This window comes from Borostomias antarcticus, assembly GCF_949987555.1.
Source record: "Borostomias antarcticus genome assembly, chromosome: 26".
Lineage (NCBI taxonomy): Eukaryota > Metazoa > Chordata > Actinopteri > Stomiiformes > Stomiidae > Borostomias > Borostomias antarcticus.
Window position 1 is genome coordinate 1,661,666 of NC_140259.1, and position 19,695 is coordinate 1,681,360.

A 19,695-nucleotide genomic window follows, 5' to 3' on the forward strand; every position below is an offset into this window, starting at 1 on the left:
ATGTGAGTGTAATGTGAGTGTGTAGTGTGAGTGTGTAATGTGAGTGTGTAATGCGAGTGTGTAATGTGAGTGTGTAATGTGAGTGTGTAATGTGAGTGTGTAGTGTGAGTGTGTAATGTGAGTGTGTAGTGTGAGTGTGTAATGCGAGTGTGTAATGCGAGTGTGTAATGTGAGTGTGTAATGTGAATGTGTAGTGTGAGTGTGTAATGTGAGTGTGTAATGCGAGTGTGTAATGTGAGTGTGTAATGCGAGTGTGTAATGTGAGTGTGTAATGTGAGTGTGTAATGCGAGTGTGTAATGTGAGTGTGTAATGTGAGTGTGTAATGTGAGTGTGTAATGTGAGTGTGTAGTGTGAGTGTGTAATGTGAGTGTGTAATGTGAGTGTGTAATGCGAGTGTGTAATGCGAGTGTGTAATGTGAGTGTGTAATGTGAATGTGTAGTGTGAGTGTGTAATGTGAGTGTGTAATGCGAGTGTGTAATGTGAGTGTGTAATGCGAGTGTGTAATGTGAGTGTGTAATGTGAGTGTGTAGTGTGAGTGTGTAGTGTGAGTGTGTAATGTGAGTGTGTAATGTGAGTGTGTAATGTGAGTGTGTAGTGTGAGTGTGTAGTGTGAGTGTGTAATGTGAGTGTGTAGTGTGAGTGTGTAGTGTGAGTGTGTAGTGTGAGTGTGTAGTGTGAGTGTGTAATGTGAGTGTGTAATGCTTTATGAATTGAGCTCTACCCTTTCAGAGTCAACTGAAATGCATAGAGGCTCCTGAATGGGACCATTTAGAACTATTACATTAGACATCAACATCGCATAATTAAAGAGAATGAAGTATTGGATTACTGATTATAGTGATCACATATCAATATGTGGATTCATCATGCATTTTAGCAGGCTCAACTTAATCCCAGCAGTATCTCCAGTATACTGTAGCTCTATAGAGACATCTGGTGGACGACTGTTCACACTGTCTATCTGTTGGTTAAGGGTAAGTGAGCTCTCAAGCTACCTTTGAGGCAGATGCCTTCTCGTGTACAACTTAGATACGTTTGGACAAGACTGGCTCATATTTCCATCCAAGCAAATGCTTGAATACATGAAAATTGTAGATATCCAGATGATCCTACATAATTCCTTGACTGTGACAATTCAGAGAATGTCTCCTACCTTGACCCGACTGGTCTCATCAACAGTTTGGGCCCTCGAGGGGCTGCTACAGAGAAAGAAACTGTCTTTTAGAATTAATTCTTCATTATAGCTCAGACTAATATGTCTATCTTGCTTTACAATAGTCTTTAGAGGCCTTAGTCTTTTGACAACTTCTCTGTGTACTACACAACAATAATTCAATTTCTAAATCCATTTTGTACGTGTTATTTCATGTTTATACTAACCTAATTTGCTACATCACACAGGGAGTACTAACACACAGTTCCTGTGTGTGTGATGATCTCTAGAAGGTCTCTCAGTGCAGCCCCATAGGATTACCGTACCAGACGAATAGAGGTCAAAGGTCGTAGACAGTTTATCGACCGCAGACTATAAATTTACTTGCTATGGACTAAAAATGGAAGTGTGTGTGGGTGTGTGCATGTGTGAGGTAGAGTGGTCGGCTGGGGATCACAAGGTCCCTGGTTCGATCCCAGGTCTCAGCAGCTCCTGTCGAAGTGTCCTTCAGCAAGACACTGAACCCCACTGCCCCTGGAGGACAGCTTGGATGGGAAAATGCAGAGGACAAATCCCACCAGTGACTCCTGAAAATGCATGCGTGTTGTTGTGTGTCGCCGCACATGTGTGGTTAATAAAAATACCTTTGAGGTCCTGTAATTATTATAAGCACCATTCTATGTGGGTGTGCTTTTGTCTTAATCTATCTGGATAAGCAGCAGAGAGTTCAGCTAGGTGCTTGAATGTGTGCAGTTTATAATACAAAAAGTAGGCCTACTCAGATGCTCTTGGGAGGCACACTTGAACAAAAGGTATGTCCCAGGCACTCAGAACACATCCAGATGAATACTCCCAATACCTCAGATACTTTCCTGACTTGCCTGGGACCTTGCCTTTTGTTCAAGTGAATCTATCGGAATAATTGGATAGTCTGATAGAGTGGAAAAACCAAAGAAATGTTAAAATCCTGAACTGCCCCATTAAGAGTAGAGTTCAGAGAATGTCTCCGTCAATTTGACTCAGGACAGATAATGAGAGACGCAGCATTTTTACCATCGCGACCAGTGCAGAAACATGGATAGAGTCTCTCAAACATGCCTGGTCGTCTCTACAGAACGGCTCACATGACACCCGGTCCTCCACCTCTCCACAGGGTGGATCAGCTTGTTTCTTAAAATAAGCCACGATTTGATGAGGCTCCAGGTGAGTCTCACAGTAAGAGGCCGGACACACCAAGCAGGACTTAAAGGACAATGCTCGTTTTTGACAACCTGGACCTTATTTACTTTGTGAAAACCACAACAGGCCTATGCTCTATGTAAGCACAACTAGCGATTCATCAAGACAGATTGATGAAAACAACCGTTTCGCGGCAGAAAATAGATTTTTAGAAACTGCATTCCCGGTGCCCCCACCACCGCCATTACATGGATATACTGGCTCACGCTGGATTTTACATTTCTTCTACATGCTTCCGAACTACACCAAAGTGATCTCGGTGAGTCAAACGTCTTATAATATGTCGTAAATAAGGTCCAGGTTGTCAAAAACGAGCATTGTCCTTTAATGGCATTGAACCATGTCAGTGCAGACATCACAGGGCACTGCTCCATGTATACCATGTATACGTCACCATGTATTTGTTACGGCTGACTCCTTGTTATAAGATACTCCTTGTCATCTTATCTATCTATCTTATATATCTACATCTGCTCTCTCTTACTGAATAACGTCTGCAGAAATAAAAGCACAAAATCATAAAGATTTAAACTAGCCGACTGTATGCAGCTATTGTGCAAGTAACTTTAAAACAAGGGTCTCTCATCCTCCTCACCACCAGCTACTGCTGCACACTTTCCTTTTCTCCCTTCTCAACAAGGAAAGGAGACGAGGTAAGGAAGCGACTCGAGGCTATTGAAACCACCCAGAAGGACGCGTCCTCTTTCTGCGCCGGAAGTTAGCCGCAAACAGCAGCTAGCTGGCTAAGCTGCACCAGTGGGTAGACCTGGTCCAGGGCGATATCCTACGTATAACGCCCTGTTACTCTCAATGCAATTTGCCTATGAAAGCGCTTCATCGGCCCGTTCGTCCGACTCTACAGACAAAACCGTTTCGTTACTCACCAAAGTAAACACATCGTTGGAAAGATGAAAGCCTTTTCTCCTAAAGCGCTACAGTTTGTAGTCCCCCACCTTTCAAATAAAGGGCACATTTGTACACTTAAATGTTTTATATCCACAGCGCATCGACTGTCTTCTTCTACGGGCGAATCGGCGCTCTCCACTTTGTTTAGTCTACTCACTGCTGCCGCCCATTTCGGGGATGATGCATTACATCTTAAATGGTGTTGAGATACTTTAAGATGTAATGCATCATCCCCGACATAGACAAACACTATTACACAGAGATACTATGTGAACACTTGAAGCTACGTATGGCTACAGTATGTACCGTATGTTGTCTCCGTGGCAATAATACAATATATTCTTTAGTCACATTTAACAAAAAAACAATCACAAATCGTCATGTTTTGATGATGTGTCGAGAATTCAGCAGCTGAAAGTGAGACAACAGGAATGTGAGGTGAACAGAGAAGAGCAGACAGTTGTGGACACACATGGATAACTATGAACACAGTGAACATCTATCTGCTTCAGAGTGACCAAGCCAGTGAGGAACTCAGGCACAGCTCAGGATACTCAACCTCAATCTCGTCATCACAGGAAGGACGCGTGTCACAGGAAGTATGCATGTCATTTAAATTACATCCACCAACAAAGGCATAATAGAGCTATGTTTCATGCGTGGCGGTGACGTGTGATTGGCTGAAACTGTGACGTGTGATCGGCTGAAACAGTGCAGAGAACAGGGCCAGGGTCAGCTCCAGCTGAGCCACTGTTGCATGATGGGAAGTCCCGAGCAGCGCCCCCACCAGGACTAGGACGACAGCCAGCGGGAGGAGGAGGCAGGCTTCGTGTCATGTGACCGGCACGCTCTGCGGTCCACCGATGCCGCCGCCCTCGTGAGGAAAGGGTAGGAACTGCACCTTGGGCACGGCGAGGGCGGAGTTATTCCTCCTCATGGCGCCCCCGCTGGCCGCCGCCCCCCCTGCCCCGGCGCTCTTCCTCATGGAGTTGTTGCGTCTCATGGAGTTACGCTTGCGGAGCGAGTTCTGGTGCGACAGCTCGCTCTTCTGCAGCGTCTGGATTAGGGCTGGGACTTTTGCCCCAAAATCATATTCGAAGTTCGTTTATTTATTAATAATAATATTCGAATATATTCGAATTATTATTAATAATATTTTTACCATTAAATTCTTACAGAAAGACCTACCTAGGTATTAAAATAAAGTTGTGCACATTCTGTCCACTAGTGGGCATTGTATCATAGGCAATATCGATAAGCAATGATGTTTTCAGAAGCAAATACAAGTCTTTGTCAACAACCGTTCTTTTAATTTATGTCAGACCCTGGCTTGAAGAGTAGGTTTTCACTGTTTGACAAAAATAAATAAAAATAAGCCAGTCAGGCTAGGTACTGAAAGACAAATAAAAGATAAATAAAGGTAGTAGGATGTATATCCCATTAATCAAACATGTAGCCTAGGCTAAATCAGAACTTGCCATTATGGGCTATCTGGCTGCAGTATGTAAGACTCAACAACCCTCGTCAACCAGGAGCCGGTTGCACCAGTCATTACTAAGTGGTGACTAGGCCTATAACCTAAGTGGTGACTAACTCGAGATTTGGTCACTACTAAATTTAAATGGGTTGCACCACTCACGACTAGTTCCTACAACTAAATATGTACACCACCCTGGGAGGTGGTGTAAGTGATGACTAGTGCGAGGAAGTAGCGTCTTCAACTCTGCTATTAGGCCGGAGGTGGGCTGAAACATTGTAGCTAAATCTGTCGGTGGAAAAATTATTTTTTTTAGCAGATGTCTTAGTTATATCAAGATTAAGCTAACTATTGGCACCGGTGTGCTTATTGGTGTCATATTTAATAAGTTTGAGTAATTTCACGATCGAGCTAGCTAACCACCTTTAGCTCCATTGGCTCAGTTGCTGGTTAGCGATGAGAGGGGGAGTCCCAGCCGAGTTGATAACCCTCCGTTGCGGGTTGGGGGGATGCAACGGTCGGCTGGGATCCTCATAGTTAACCAGCAACTGGTCAGTGGACTGTACCAGGCAGCCTACGGTATGTCTGAATCAAAGGTTATCAAACAAGCTTGGGAACTAGCTGGCTAGGATAATTTAAGCATAACAATCCAACGGCTAACTCCCTCAAAAGAACCCCTCCACTGCACAAGCACCAACCCCAATAATAATAATAAGCACAAGCTACCGAGTGCAACGTTAGCCTTGCTAACGGAGATAATGAATTTGGAGAAGAGTGTTGCAGCTGGTGCTAAACGAGGCAAAGGAAGAATATTTTGTGGACTATTATCACATCCATTTCACAGTTGGGATTATACAGAAAGGTGAGGATCGAGCCTGTGTTGGATGACCAACTCAAATGCCTGGCTAGCTCAATATTGTTGTAAGTTTAACATGAATCGCATATGCGAGCCGGAGCCCGTCGCTTTCACTGGATGACTCGTGAAGCATGCTACATTTATCTCGCATACTAAACATGTTTTCGTGGAGTAGTACAGGTATGTACTAAATCGTATGTAGTAGGCGAGTTGCAGTATGTACTATATAGTATATGGACATTCGGACACGGCCCAAGCTCCTTGGTAAGGGCTGGGTAAGGGCGATCAACCTCCTTGTTTACATTTTTACTTGCCGATTGGCTATTTGGATCCTGCCGTCACAGTCATACAACGACTATTTTTTAGTAACTAGTTAGTAGTTACTAGTTAAGACAACGCCTAAATTGCCGTGGTGCCACCGAAATAAGATACCAACTAATATGCGACTAACTAGTAGCAACTAAGAGTTTAGTCAGTGTTTAGGCGTGACTAAATGCTTGGGTTTAGACAAACTGATGCAACCCAGTCTAGGGGTATAGATTTCGATCTCCTCCAGCGTGATTGTGGGCGTTGGCGAGGCCATTGTTCTGCTAACTAAGTGCTAACTAACGTCACCTCCTACAGGTCCAATAGCCTTGCTAATGAGCTCGCGATTGCAACTTCACCAGGCGTGAAAAACCCTCTGAATCTGAATCAAAAGCAACGTTTGCTAGCCAACACATTTACAAAACTTACAGGTTCGAATATTAAGGGCTGCCTAATATTCGTTCGAATACCAGTATTTCTGTCAATATTCGAATTATATTCGAATCCCGAAGTTCGGACTCCCAGCCCTAGTCTGGATCAGGATGGACGGCTTCTCGTCCAGCTCGCGGGCGCTGCAGCGGGGCGTGGCCACCTTCACCGTGTTGCCGAACTTGGAGTAGTCCACCGAGTACACGCCCTCCTCCTCCGCCACGATGGGCACGAAGCGGTGGCCCCACTGGATCTCCTCGGACACATAGGAGGTGCGCGCCTGCGTGGTGATGCCCGTGGTCTCCACCACGCCCTCCAGGATCACGATGACCTCCAGGTCGCTGCACTGCAGCTCCATGGCCGACAGGTCGTAGAGTGGACTGGGGGGGGGGGGCAGATCAAACACAATGTCACTTTAACGGAAGCACATTTTTTAAAACGCCATCATGTTTCCACACAATTTTGCTCATAACCTCCTGTCTCATAACCTCCTGATCTGTAAGGGAACATAGAGGACAGACAGGTGAGAGAACCTTCTCTGTCTCTCTGTGTCTGCATGTCCGTCCGCCGGCGTCTGACCTCACCTGTTCTTGTCGATCACGTGGCAGATGATGAGCGGCGCCAGCAGGAAGACGCTGTTGCTGGCCAGGTCGCTCTCCGTCTGCACGTCGATCTGGTGGATGGGGATGACCTCGCCCTCGGGCGTGGTGGTCTTCCTCACCACCTGCAGGCGGACCGCCGCCCCGATGATCATGCTCTTGCGCAGGTCGCCGATGCGGATCATGAAGCAGAGGCGGTTGTTGCGCACGGCGATGACGGCCTGCCGGCTGAAGATGAGCGTCTCGGCGCGGTGGTGCGACAGGGCGGTCTTCATGAAGATGCAGCCCAGCATGATGGCGTTGATGATGAGGCTGGCGATGTTCTGCACGATCAGCACGGCGATGGCGGTCGGACACTGCTCCGTGATCATGCGCCCGCCGAAGCCGATGGTCACCTGCACCTCAATGGAGAAGAGGAAGGCGGAGGTGAAGGACCTGGGGGGGACAGAGAGGGGGGGGGGGGGGGGAGAGGAGGGGGGAGGGGAGTGAGGGAGGTGGAGGAGAGGAGGGGGGAGGGGAGGGGAGTGAGGGAGGTGGAGGAGAGGGGAGGGGGGAGGGGGGTGAGGGAGGTGGAGGGGGGAGGGGAGTGAGGGAGGTGGAGGAGAGGAGGGGGGAGGGGAGTGAGGGAGGTGGAGGAGAGGAGGGGAGTGAGGGAGGTGGAGGAGAGGAGGGGGGAGGGGAGTGAGGGAGGTGGAGGGGGGAGGGGAGTGAGGGAGGTGGAGGAGAGGAGGGGGGAGGGGAGTGAGGGAGGTGGAGGAGAGGAGGGGAGTGAGGGAGGTGGAGGAGAGGAGGGGGGAGGGGAGTGAGGGAGGTGGAGGGGGGAGGGGAGTGAGGGAGGGAGGTGGAGGAGGGGGGAGGGGAGTGAGGGAGGTGGAGGAGAGGAGGGGGGAGGGGAGTGAGGGAGGTGGAGGAGAGGAGGGGGCAGGGGAGTGAGGGAGGTGGAGGAGAGGAGGGGGGAGGGGAGTGAGGGAGGTGGAGGAGAGGAGGGGGGAGGGGAGTGAGGGAGGTGGAGGAGAGGAGGGGGGAGGGGGGAGGGGAGTGAGGGAGGTGGAGGAGAGGAGGGGGGAGGGGAGTGAGGGAGGTGGAAGAGAGGAGGGGGGAGGGGAGTGAGGGAGGTGGAGGGGGGAGGGGAGTGAGGGAGGGAGGTGGAGGAGGGGGGAGGGGAGTGAGGGAGGTGGAAGAGAGGAGGGGGGAGGGGAGTGAGGGAGGTGGAGGGGGGAGGGGAGTGAGGGAGGTGGAGGAGAGGAGGGGGGAGGGGAGTGAGGGAGGTGGAGGGGGGAGGGGAGTGATGGAGGTGGAGGAGAGGAGGGGGGAGGGGAGTGAGGGAGGTGGAGGGGGGAGGGGAGTGAGGGAGGTGGAGGAGAGGAGGGGGGAGGGGAGTGAGGGAGGAGGAGGGGGGAAGAATGGAGAAAGAGAGAGGAAGATTCAGAGAGAGAGAGAGAGAGTGGGGGGGGACGGGGACATGTCAGAGGAGCAGTCTGTCTACAGAGATCATAACCAGGGTCCTCTCTAACCCTGACCCTGGATCAGCTCCTATCTCAGCCTCTGAGCTATGGGGGCAGGATAATCTGACTTCACGTCTCAACATGAATTAAAGCGCTCTAATCACAGACAAACATATTGGACAACAAGATCCCAGGCTAATTAGTAGGCTAAAAATGTTTGTGTGCGCGTTCATGAAAGGAATATATAATTTCACTCTGCAATAGAGCAGTTCCAACAGTCAGCAACCTAAACCTTACATCTTTATTGTTTATAAAGTATTGACTACTACTGAGCACGTTTATAAACTATTGATCACTACTGATCACTCACTTCACGCTGGTGACGCACTGCTCCACGCCGTGGGCCGCGCGGTTGGGGTCCAGGTCGCCGCGAGCCACCAGACCATGGCGAAGAGCAGCCAGCTGCACAGGAAGGTCATGGTGAAGAGCAGCCAGCTGCACAGGAAGGTCATGGTGAAGAGCAGCCAGCTGCACAGGAAGGTCATGGTGAAGAGCAGCCAGCTGCACAGGAAGGTCATGGTGAAGAGCAGCCAGCTGCACAGGAAGGTCATGGTGAAGAGCAGCCAGCTGCACAGGAAGGTCATGGTGAAGATGACCAGCGTGAAGCGCCACTTCAGGTCCACCAGCGTGGTGAACACGTCCTGCAGGAAGCGGCCCTGCTCGCGGATGTTCTTGTGCGCCAGGTTGCAGGAGCCGCTCTTAGGGGCAGTTGCAGGGCAAACTCCTCCGGGATGATGCTTTTTCTCGCCAACATGGTCTCACAGCAGCGTGTCACCGCATTTAGATAAAGTGTGACGGATAGTAGTTGGAGTTGTCCAAAGTTTCGGCTAATTCTGTCACCTGCGGGAGAACATGCTTCGGAGAAGGTGCCAAAACAATCTTTTCAACCGGAAAACTATTGTAATGTCTTTGTGGGAACCCCAGCGGTGTCTTCGGTCCTCTCTCTGGGAGGATTGCGACACGGGAGCGTTCCCAGTCGACCGGGCGCATCCCAACTTCTACTGACGTAGGCTGTCTGTCCGGGGGGGGCTGCTCCCCTGATCACTTAACGAGCTGGGAAAACACGGATCTGTCTTTCACTCGGGATTTGGTTTTGTCTAGAATTTTGATGTGAATAAGATACATTTAATAAAATGTACTAAAATAAAATGTATTAGACCCAGCATATTTTCACAAGTGTATTTATGGGCGAATACAATGAAATAGAATATATGTAAATACCATTAAGATTAGGGTTAGAAAATGAACTTAGAACGTTTAGGCCTATTAATACTGTTTCTACCAAGGCATTGGCTACTGTGCTCGAGCAGTAGGATACTCCTGGGTTTATGATATCTATATTTCAGCCATTGCACTGTATGAACACCAGATGGCGCCATTGAGCAACGGACGTAATGCATGGGACCTGTGGGGGTCATAGGTCAGGTATCAGCGCGGGACATCCATGACTAGGAGACAGTCTGTCACTTAAAGCCATTTTATTATCAGTTCAAGTGTAAAAACAAAACAAAAAGGTAGGCACACTGTATGATGTTCTGTGTCTATACTAAAAACACCAGGGTATTATATAATCACATATACACTTATAAGTACAAGTATATACACTTAAGACAGCAAAAGTCTATGATGACAAAGATAGTTTAAAAACATAATAAGTGATAAGTAATAATCATTCAACATGCATTCACAGGAGAAAAGTCAAGGTTTATTAACCAAACATTTTTGTTGTGAAATAATGTGAAGTGCAACAAGTATGTGCATAGGTACTGTACAGGCTTACAGGGGGAGGGTGTTCTGGTTATAGTAACAGCCACCGGGCGTGGTTCAGACCAGAGTAGAGAAACAGTACGTTAATAACAGATGTATGGTCAGTTATAAACATTCCCCTCACATGATAAAGGTGAGAATAGTCTGATCCAGGATCAGCATCTACCTCATGGCAGTTCTATTCTCCTGATATGATGTCATTTAACCACCAGAGCGGAGACACCAGCTCACCTTGACAGAGGAGAGGAGGAGAGAGAGAGGGATGAAGATGGAGAGTGAGAAACAGAGGGAAACAGAGGGAAAGAGAGCGATAAAGTGAGGGAGGGGTGAAGATATAGCTAGGGAGAGAGAGGGTCGGTAAAAGTGTGTGTGTGTGTGTGTGTGTGTATGTGTGTGTGTGTGTGTGTGTGAGAGAGAGAGAGAGAGAGAGAGAGAGAGAGAGCTGGACCCATGCAGGGACACGTGTTACATTACACTAGGTTGACAGGAGGGTGTAGATTGGTTTCAACATCATTGTGGCAAAGACAGCCTAGTCTACGCGTGTGTGTGTGTGTGTGTGTGTGTGTGTGTGTGTGTGTGTGTGTGTGTGTGTGTGTGTGTGCGTGTGTGTGTGATTGTGCGCCTGCTGTGGACTGGTAGTGGTGAAGTTCCTGCTGTAACAGAGAGTCTGGAGGACAGGAGGTTGGAGCTGTGCTATTATTCTAGTAGTGTGTTATTATTCTAGTACTGTGCTATTATTCTAGTAGTGTGTTATTATTCTAGTACTGTGCTATTATTCTAGTACTGTGCTATTATTCTAGTACTGTGCTATTATTCTAGTACTGTGCTATTATTCTAGTACTGTGCTATTATTCTAGTACTGTGTTATTATTCTAGTACTGTGCTATTATTCTAGTACTGTGCTATTATTCTAGTACAGAGGCCTAGAACATGTTTTAGATAATACTGTTAGATCATAAACACTGTTAGGTTATGTGTTACAAAAATAAATACTTAACACAAAACAACAACTCCTTGAGATGAGTAATCGCTTTCAAACAACAACAAAAAAACAATATGGCACTGGAGTATGATCAATAGAGAACGCAAATATCCTGGCACAGAGAACCGATTTATCCTGGCACAGAGAACCGATTTATCCTGGCACAGAGAACCGATTTATCCTGGCACAGAGAACCGATTTATCCTGGCACAGAGAACCGATTTATCCTGGCACAGAGAACCGATTTATCCTGGCACAGAGAACCGATTTATCCTGGCATAAAGAAACGATTTATCCTGGCATAGAGAACCGATTTATCCTGGCATAAAGAACCGACTTATCCTGGCACAGAGAAGCCCTCAGACTGTATAATACAAAGTCAGTATATCAAATTCTCCTCCATATGCAGAGAAACGTTGCTGTACAGGGAGGTTCTAGTGAGACACCGAGCTGACGGACGGTACCAACACACCTGACCTCAGCCCAGCGACACCGGACTGACAGAGACCACCTCACCTCTGCTGCTGGTCTCGGATCAGTTTGGATGTTCAACTGTTAAGGTCATGATCTGGGGGAGGCAGAGCTGATCCCAGACCAGTCCTTAATGGCAGCCTCACATCTGACCTGAAGCTGAGGGGCGGGGCTGGGCTGGCGTTAGAAGTAGCCAATGGCAGCTTAGGGGTGGAGTAGAAGTAGCCAATGGCAGCTTAGGGGTGGAGTAGAAGTAGCCAATGGCAGCTTAGGGGTGGAGTGTTCCCTTATGGATGAGGGCACTGAACAGAGTTCACACCAGAGCGAGGCTTTCAAACCTCACCAGCGTTTTACTATTGATCCACTCCTCACCTGCTTATTGCTCACATAGTAGAAATAGAGAGTATTATACAAGAAGAGTAGCAAAGATATCAAGAAACAAACAAGAAAACAACTTTGTAATCATATTCATATAAAACCACCACGACTCAACGACTTAAAAAGTCAATAAACTGATCATTCCACCGACCAGACTCCCATAATAATCACTCATTAATAAACTGATCATTCCACCGACCAGACTCCCATAATAATCACTCATTAATAAACTGATCATTCCACCGACCAGACTCCCATAATAATCACTCATTAATAAACTGATCATTCCACCGACCAGACTCCCATAATAATCACTCATTAATAAACTGGGTCAGTCCCGCTGGGAGGCTGTTGACTGTTGAATCAATCGACTGACTGACTGATCAATCAACTGACTGACTGACTGACTGACTTATAGACTGATCAATTACCTGACTGACTGACTGACTGACTGACTGACTGATAGACTGATCAATCACCTGACTGACTGACTGACTGACTGATAGACTGACTGATAGACTGATCAATCACCTGACTGACTGACTGACTGACTGACTGACTGACTGACTGACTGACTGACTGATAGACTGACTGACTGATTGACCGGGTGATGGTCAGACAGACTGACTGACTGATAGACCGGGTGATGGTCAGACAGACTGACTGACTGATAGACCGGGTGATGGTCAGACAGACTGATAGACCGGTGGATGGTCAGACAGACTGATAGACCGGGTGATGGTCAGACAGACTGACTGATAGACCGGGTGATGGTCAGACAGACTGACTGACTGATAGACCGGGTGATGGTCAGACAGACTGACAGACTGATAGACCGGGTGATGGTCAGACAGACTGATAGACCGGTGGATGGTCAGACAGACTGACTGATAGACCGGGTGATGGTCAGACAGACCGCTGGCTCCTACATGTCGGCCCTGACGAAGGAGGCGAACATGCCGTCCTCCTGTCCCAGCAGGGTCTCTGGGCGGTCCGACTCCAGGATGTGTCCCCTCTTCATCACCATCACCAGGTCTGCCGTCAGGATGGTGTGGACGCGGTGCTGCTCACACACACACACACACACACACACACACACACACACACACGCACAATGCCATCATACGCATGACGTCGTCCCTTCTCACTGTGAGACCATATTTTTGACGCAGCGTCTGCCACATTGCGCGGTAGCCGTAATGCTGTCCAGGACCGTTCAGCTCTTCAATTATTGTTGATCGGACAGTGGCCAAAGGTGAGTAATCCTTATGTCTGTACAAGGATAAACTTTTAAGTTTATGTTTCAGGGTGCGAAGGCTCATTTTAAGGTTGTGCTTTGTTTCCAGGAGATCCAAAATTGTATTGGAAGTATGTCCATCTCTGAAGTACTTCCGAATTAAGTCTTCACATGATGGCACTGCACAACATAAAGGGAGATAAAGATCAAAATGTTATAGTGAGGTCATATGTGGGAAATTCTATTTAATTGAGTTTAGAGCAACACTGTGTCTTGAGGTAACAGTATGTTTGTCTTTTCCATTTTGAAATGATACAAATGTTCTATGGGGAAGAGGTCTGGTGACGAGGGAAAACCACAGTCAAATAAGCCTGGCATACATTCAATGCATGTTTAGACATGCACTGAACCTGTGCTAGGCCTATTTAAAGTCCAAGGAAGAGCTGGAGTACTAACATGGCTTTCCCTCCACAGGCACCAGATCTCAACCCCACTGAACACTTTTAGGAACATTTATAAAAGGCAAAAGATACTATGACAGGGATGCTATGAAAGAGTGCTGGAATAAAATGGATACTCAATTTCTGCAGAAACATCTCTAGAAACAAAATACAGATAGGCTTACTTACTGTCGTCTTCAATCTCAGCCAAAAATTGAACATCCCCCCCACAGGAGCAGCAAAAAACATAGATAGTAGTCCCCAGGTTGTGGCCACAAAAGGACAAAACATTTTGGTCTGGAAAGATAAAAGGGGTCAAGTTTATTCAAAACTCTATTCTAATTTAAATTCTAAAAAGCTCAACTACGCTTAATGTAAAACCCCCAAATATTGCACAGATGAAGCTTAGCATGAGTACAATAAATGTAATGATCTATTCCTAACCCTCTAGGACCACTGTCTCTATCCATCTCCCTTATCCTAACCCTCTAGGACCACTGTCTCTATCCATCTTCCTTATCCTAACCCTCTAGGACCACTGTCTCTAGCCCTAACCCTCTAGGACCACTGTCTCTATCCATCTCCCTTATCCTAACCCTCTAGGACCACTGTCTCTATCCATCTTCCTTATCCTAACCCTCTAGGACCACTGTCTCTATCCATCTCCCTTATCCTAACTCTCTAGGACCACTGTCTCTATCCATCTTCCTTATCCTTACCCTCTAGGACCACTGTCTCTATCCATCTCCCTTATCCTAACTCTCTAGGACCACTGTCTCTATCCATCTCCCTTATCCTAACCCTCTAGGACCACTGTCTCTATCCATCTTCCTTATCCTAACCCTCTAGGACCACTGTCTCTATCCATCTTCCTTATCCTAACCCTCTAGGACCACTGTCTCTATCCATCTCCCTTATCCTAACCCTCTAGGACCACTGTCTCTATCCATCTCCCTTATCCTAACCCTCTAGGACCACTGTCTCTATCCATCTTCCTTATCCTAACCCTCTAGGACCACTGTCTCTAGCCCTAACCCTCTAGGACCACTGTCTCTATCCATCTTCCTTATCCTAACCCTCTAGGACCACTGTCTCTATCCATCTCCCTTATCCTAACCCTCTAGGACCACTGCCTCTATCCATCTCCCTTATCCTTACCCTCTAGGACCACTGTCTCTATCCATCTCCCTTATCCTAACCCTCTAGGACCACTGTCTCTATCCATCTCCCTTATCCTAACCCTCTAGGACCACTGTCTCTATCCATCTTCCTTATCCTAACCCTCTAGGACCACTGTCTCTATCCATCTCCCTTATCCTAACCCTCTAGGACCACTGTCTCTATCCCTAACCCTCTAGGACCACTGTCTCTAGCCCTCACCCTAACCCTCTAGGACCACTGTCTCTATCCCTCACCCTAACCCTCTAGGAGCACCGTCTCTAGCCCTAACCCTCTAGGACCACTGTCTCTAGCCCTAACCCTCTAGGACCACTGTCTCTAGCCCTAACCCTCTAGGACCACTGTCTCTACTAGCCCTAACCCTCTAAAGGATCTTCTTGGGGCTGGGAGTGGGTGTCTAGATCAGAGGGGGGCACAGCTGATTCTGTGAGAAGCAGCACATAAAGGTTTTAAAAAGACATGTCAACAGGACCGGCTAGCTAACATAGCACATTATAATTTAAGCATTCATGTGAGTGGAAACATGTGTCCTGGCTGCTGCTACTGGATTTTTATGTATTTATTTGGACAGGAAGTATTTGCAAGTGTGCCAGCTGGCAAGCTAGCTAACAGTAGCCACCTCACTAGAACAGTGCAGTGGTTGAGGCTGGCTAGTGAAAGCTAGCTTACTAGAACTGTAGTAGCTGTCTAGTTAATCTGTCATTTAGTTAATGGTAGCGTAATGTTATCTAGCAGCTAGCTTACCAGAACAGTAGTTGGCTGGTTGCTAGCACTGTAGCTAGCAGTAGCTGTCTAGTTAATGGTAGCTTACGTTAGCTAGCAGCTAGCTAACCAGATCGAGTTGTTACCAGAACATAAGCTTACTAGCTAACGTTAGCTACCTAGCTTAGCACTTTCTTCACACACTAGGCTAACGATGTGTATGATTTAACGTTAGGCTATTAGTGCTAGTATTTGACAGCCAGCCGTTATAGTGACGTTAATGTCAAAAGAGGTGAGACTTGCTAGCATGAACCATGGCATGGACCAAACCATTTAAGAAGGGGGATATTGCTCAGTAAATTAAAACTTTTTTCATCTTTATTGCATTATTTGTGGCTTAATTTGAATTGTGATGCAGCATTAGTGTGACTGATCTACATGCAGAATAATTTCATCATAGAAAGTGGGACCTCTTTTTTTGTGGGCCCTGCTTGCTTATGGGCCCTTATAATCATGATCACCTTTCACCCTAAACAAGAGAGCTCCAACCCGCAGACATACATTCTTGCATTGAGCCACTTAGCTACTCGTGTTTCAACGCGTCATTGTTCCCGGCTTTCACCGATTGGCTAAGGGCTTTCAAAAGAAGTAGTCAAGTAGCCGTGACTGTTTGTAATCCGTCTCTCTCTACCTTGGGACCTTTCCCCCGTTTGTCACGCCTGTAAAGATTTGGAATAGCATATCCTTTATCCATCTGAAGAAAACAAGAGACACGCTCTTCATTCTTTTTAGAGAGTAAAGACACGTTTCCATCACAACCTCTTCACCAACCTTTCACTGTAGGCTACAACAATCTTCAATTCGGTAAGTTGTATGTTCATTTTTATATTTAAGAATAGAGCTCAACGGTTTTGGGCTTAGGTTTAGAAAGTGAATTTCTCATACATTTAGGGTTCGTTCTTTAAAATCATTAAAGGGTTTTAAGCCTGGAGCCAAGTCAACACGCTAGCTGATGAATCGTGATCTTAGGGACCGTTCTTAATTCATGGGAGGGGGTTTTAGTAGCTATGCATTGATCACACGAGCCCGTGTACTTCTGCACCCGTGCCTTTGTCTTCGCGGTTCTGTTCGTCCACATGCAACCAAGCTTTCGGGCCCCTGAAACCGTGTTCGTTTGAAACCGGAGTCCAATTCCGGTTTCAGCGGTTGCGTATGTGCTAGTGGTTGAGGTAAAATGGTAAACTTAAGAAAAATGTTGTTGCTACTTATTAGCATGCTGTCGGCAGTCTTTGTGTGTCATATCCAGCTGCTTAACCTGGTCAACGAACAGAGGCGCCCGAACGAGTAAAGATTTTTATTTATTTATTGTGTTTACATTGTATTCATTGGTGACGTTAAGGAGCAATTCTACCTCACTATCTGTCCAAACAAAAGATTCTGCCCTGTGAGTCGCCATTGTTGTTTGTGTTTTCGTATTTCCCTTTCCGCGCTTCTGTTCCGGTATTGACTCTGGCTTCTGATTGGTTAAAATGGCCTTTACTTTTGAAGTTATATCGCCACCTACTGCTTAGGGTATGCCTACTGCATCTTAGTTTTAACAGGTTAATTATAGCTGAACATGTTTTGTGAATCAAATGGTAGATGTTAGATCATCTGGGAGAAAGTCTGTGTAATTGTGTATAAGTTGCATTTCCTATCACTGGAATTAGCTGGAATGCTTGTATATTTATATTGTAAGAAAAAATGTTATTTTATTGCGACTTGCCACGCTATTTAGTGGCGCAGTGTAAAAAGGGGGCAGAGAAGTGTACCATACTGTTGAAAGCTCAGAGACAAACTGAGACCCACCAGGAAATACAAGTACGCCTATAGGATAGGCGGAGCATAAGTCCCCTACCTAATCTAAAATAGTGGTGATTCTCCACAGAAAAGAGCAGAGCTTTATAAATTGGGGAGGGCTATCTGCTCACTAGGGCAGACACAGACCTGGAGCAAAACTAAACTCTCAAACAAAAACTCTAGTTAAAGAAGTTTGAATCAGAAATACAAAGTAGGTAAACAATGGATATACCATCACCACTGGCCATTGTGGGATGCAAACATCAAACACTATTAAAGGACATTGAGAGTACTTCTGGAAAATGTACAAAACACACTAAAAACTCAGCGTGGCCTGAGGGTTGTACTTGAGATGTTGGTGTGTGTGAGGTTATGGAATGCCTAATAAGAGACTACAGGCCAAGAGATACATCTGATAAAGACTACAGGCCAAGAGATACACCTGATAAAGACTACAGGCCAAGAGATAAATCTGATAAAGACTACAGGCCAAGAGATAAATCTGATGAACATCAAAAGAGAATTAGGATAAAAAATAAATAAACCTGTTCAAAGATGAGGGCCAACACTACAGGAAAACTCTGAGACCTTGCTGGACCAGAGTGGGCTCCCTTCATTAAATAATAGTCAAATTAAAAAATATATACAAAATACTAAAGACCAAGAATGGATGAAAGTAAACAGCAGGAATAAAAAGAGAACTTGGGTCACTTCAGACTAAACAAAAGCAAAAACCAATATGTTTGAACATCTTAACCAAACTGTAAAAGACATTTGCAAAACCTGTAAAAAGGAAATCATTTAGCAGCTCAATTAGTCCATTAATTGCCAGTCCAACTATGACATGTATTTAGTGAGAAAAGAGAAGAGACAGTAAAAGAGAAAGTAGCAGAGGGACAAAACAACCCCAGAGAGGGACGCACAAGCAGACAGAACTAAACATGCTGCAGAGCAGCCAGCCAGCAGAGCTACATAGATAGATACAGACGCACAAGCAACCAGAGATAAAGAAGCTCTTAGAAAGCATACGTCTAGGCAGAGACAGATGGAGAGAGATGCACACGCAACCAGAGATGAGCATAATGCTGAACAGCATGCCACTAGAGAGACAGAAACAGCAGGATCCAGACATGATAAGGGACTGTGTGATAGAACTAATAGAAGGAAGTTCATAGAGAAGCAACTCTCGATGAATCCAGAGGCCTATATACAATCAGATGCAAATAAAAAGACTGTGAAGGCTAAGCCTAGTGCTTTAAGCCACTATGGCGCTGCTGCTCCGGATTTATCTAATTGACACATTTTACGTTACCGTGTTTGTTGATAAAGTAGTCGGACAATAAACTGCTGTGCGAACACTTGGTCCATTTATTGTCCTTCCATAATCAATAATCCAATAATCCAGCAAACAACCCGGTACGCATGTTTGTGTGTGCGTGTGTGGTCAAAAACTGTTTGACCGTGCAGCAACACCTAGCCAACAACAGGTGAGTTCCTACCTAAATATCATCAGTTCCTATTAACATGGGAGGAGCAACGCATTGACCCAATTAACCTGAATTTGGCTCTTACAGGCTATGTTAAAGGAAAGATTTCATGAACAATTAAACAGGACAAAAATAGGCAGAATAGGACTTTTTAGAGATCAGGGATGGACCCATCTTTGCATGTGTAAACTGTAGAATAATTAGGCATTACAATCAGGTGAAGAAATATGAACACATGTTCATTTCTCAGATTTCCAGAATCTATTCTGCTGCTCCCACTCAAAATAAACCACCTCTCCAGTCTTGAAAGTTTCCTTCCCTCCCTCCCTCCATACAGTCAGACCCTACATCTCACCCACTTGGTTTTCTCCCTCCCTCTCTTCCTTCATCCTTCCTTCCTTCCATCTCTCCCTCCCTCACCAGTTTGTTTTTAAGAAACCATCCCCCCTTTCTCCTAGGTAAGTGAACTGTGCCTGTACTGAGGAAGAGCAGAACCTGGTAGCGTTTCAGTACCGTGGAGGGATCCTGTATCGCTGCTGTCGGCTGCTGGCTGTCGGGGAGGAGCTGCTGGTACAGACAGGAGTACAGATACAAGAGCATCTCCTTCGACTACTTCTGGGACACAAAGAGCACCACTAGAGGTAGTTGTCCTAGACTCTCCTTCCCTCTGTCTTCTCCTCCATCTCTCTCTCATCCACTTCTTTTCCTTAAAGCTGAAACAACCAGAGGTCTGCTAGTCAT

General features: G+C 46.3%; 1 pseudogene across 1 annotated transcript in view; it reads right to left on the reverse strand.

Moving 5' to 3' along the window:
- The window catches only part of LOC311326189 (ATP-sensitive inward rectifier potassium channel 8-like), a 29,327-nt pseudogene extending 16,073 nt beyond the window's left edge, over positions 1-13,254 (reverse strand). Inside the window, exons 1-7 of the transcript in view lie at positions 13,219-13,254; positions 13,014-13,133; positions 9,013-9,170; positions 8,783-8,874; positions 6,953-7,402; positions 6,472-6,748; positions 4,142-4,357 (exon numbers count right to left, since the gene is read on the reverse strand). The product of the transcript in view is annotated as an ATP-sensitive inward rectifier potassium channel 8-like (transcript). The remainder of the gene's footprint in view (positions 1-4,141; positions 4,358-6,471; positions 6,749-6,952; positions 7,403-8,782; positions 8,875-9,012; positions 9,171-13,013; positions 13,134-13,218) is intronic.
- Between the last annotated feature and the right edge of the window lie 6,441 nt (positions 13,255-19,695).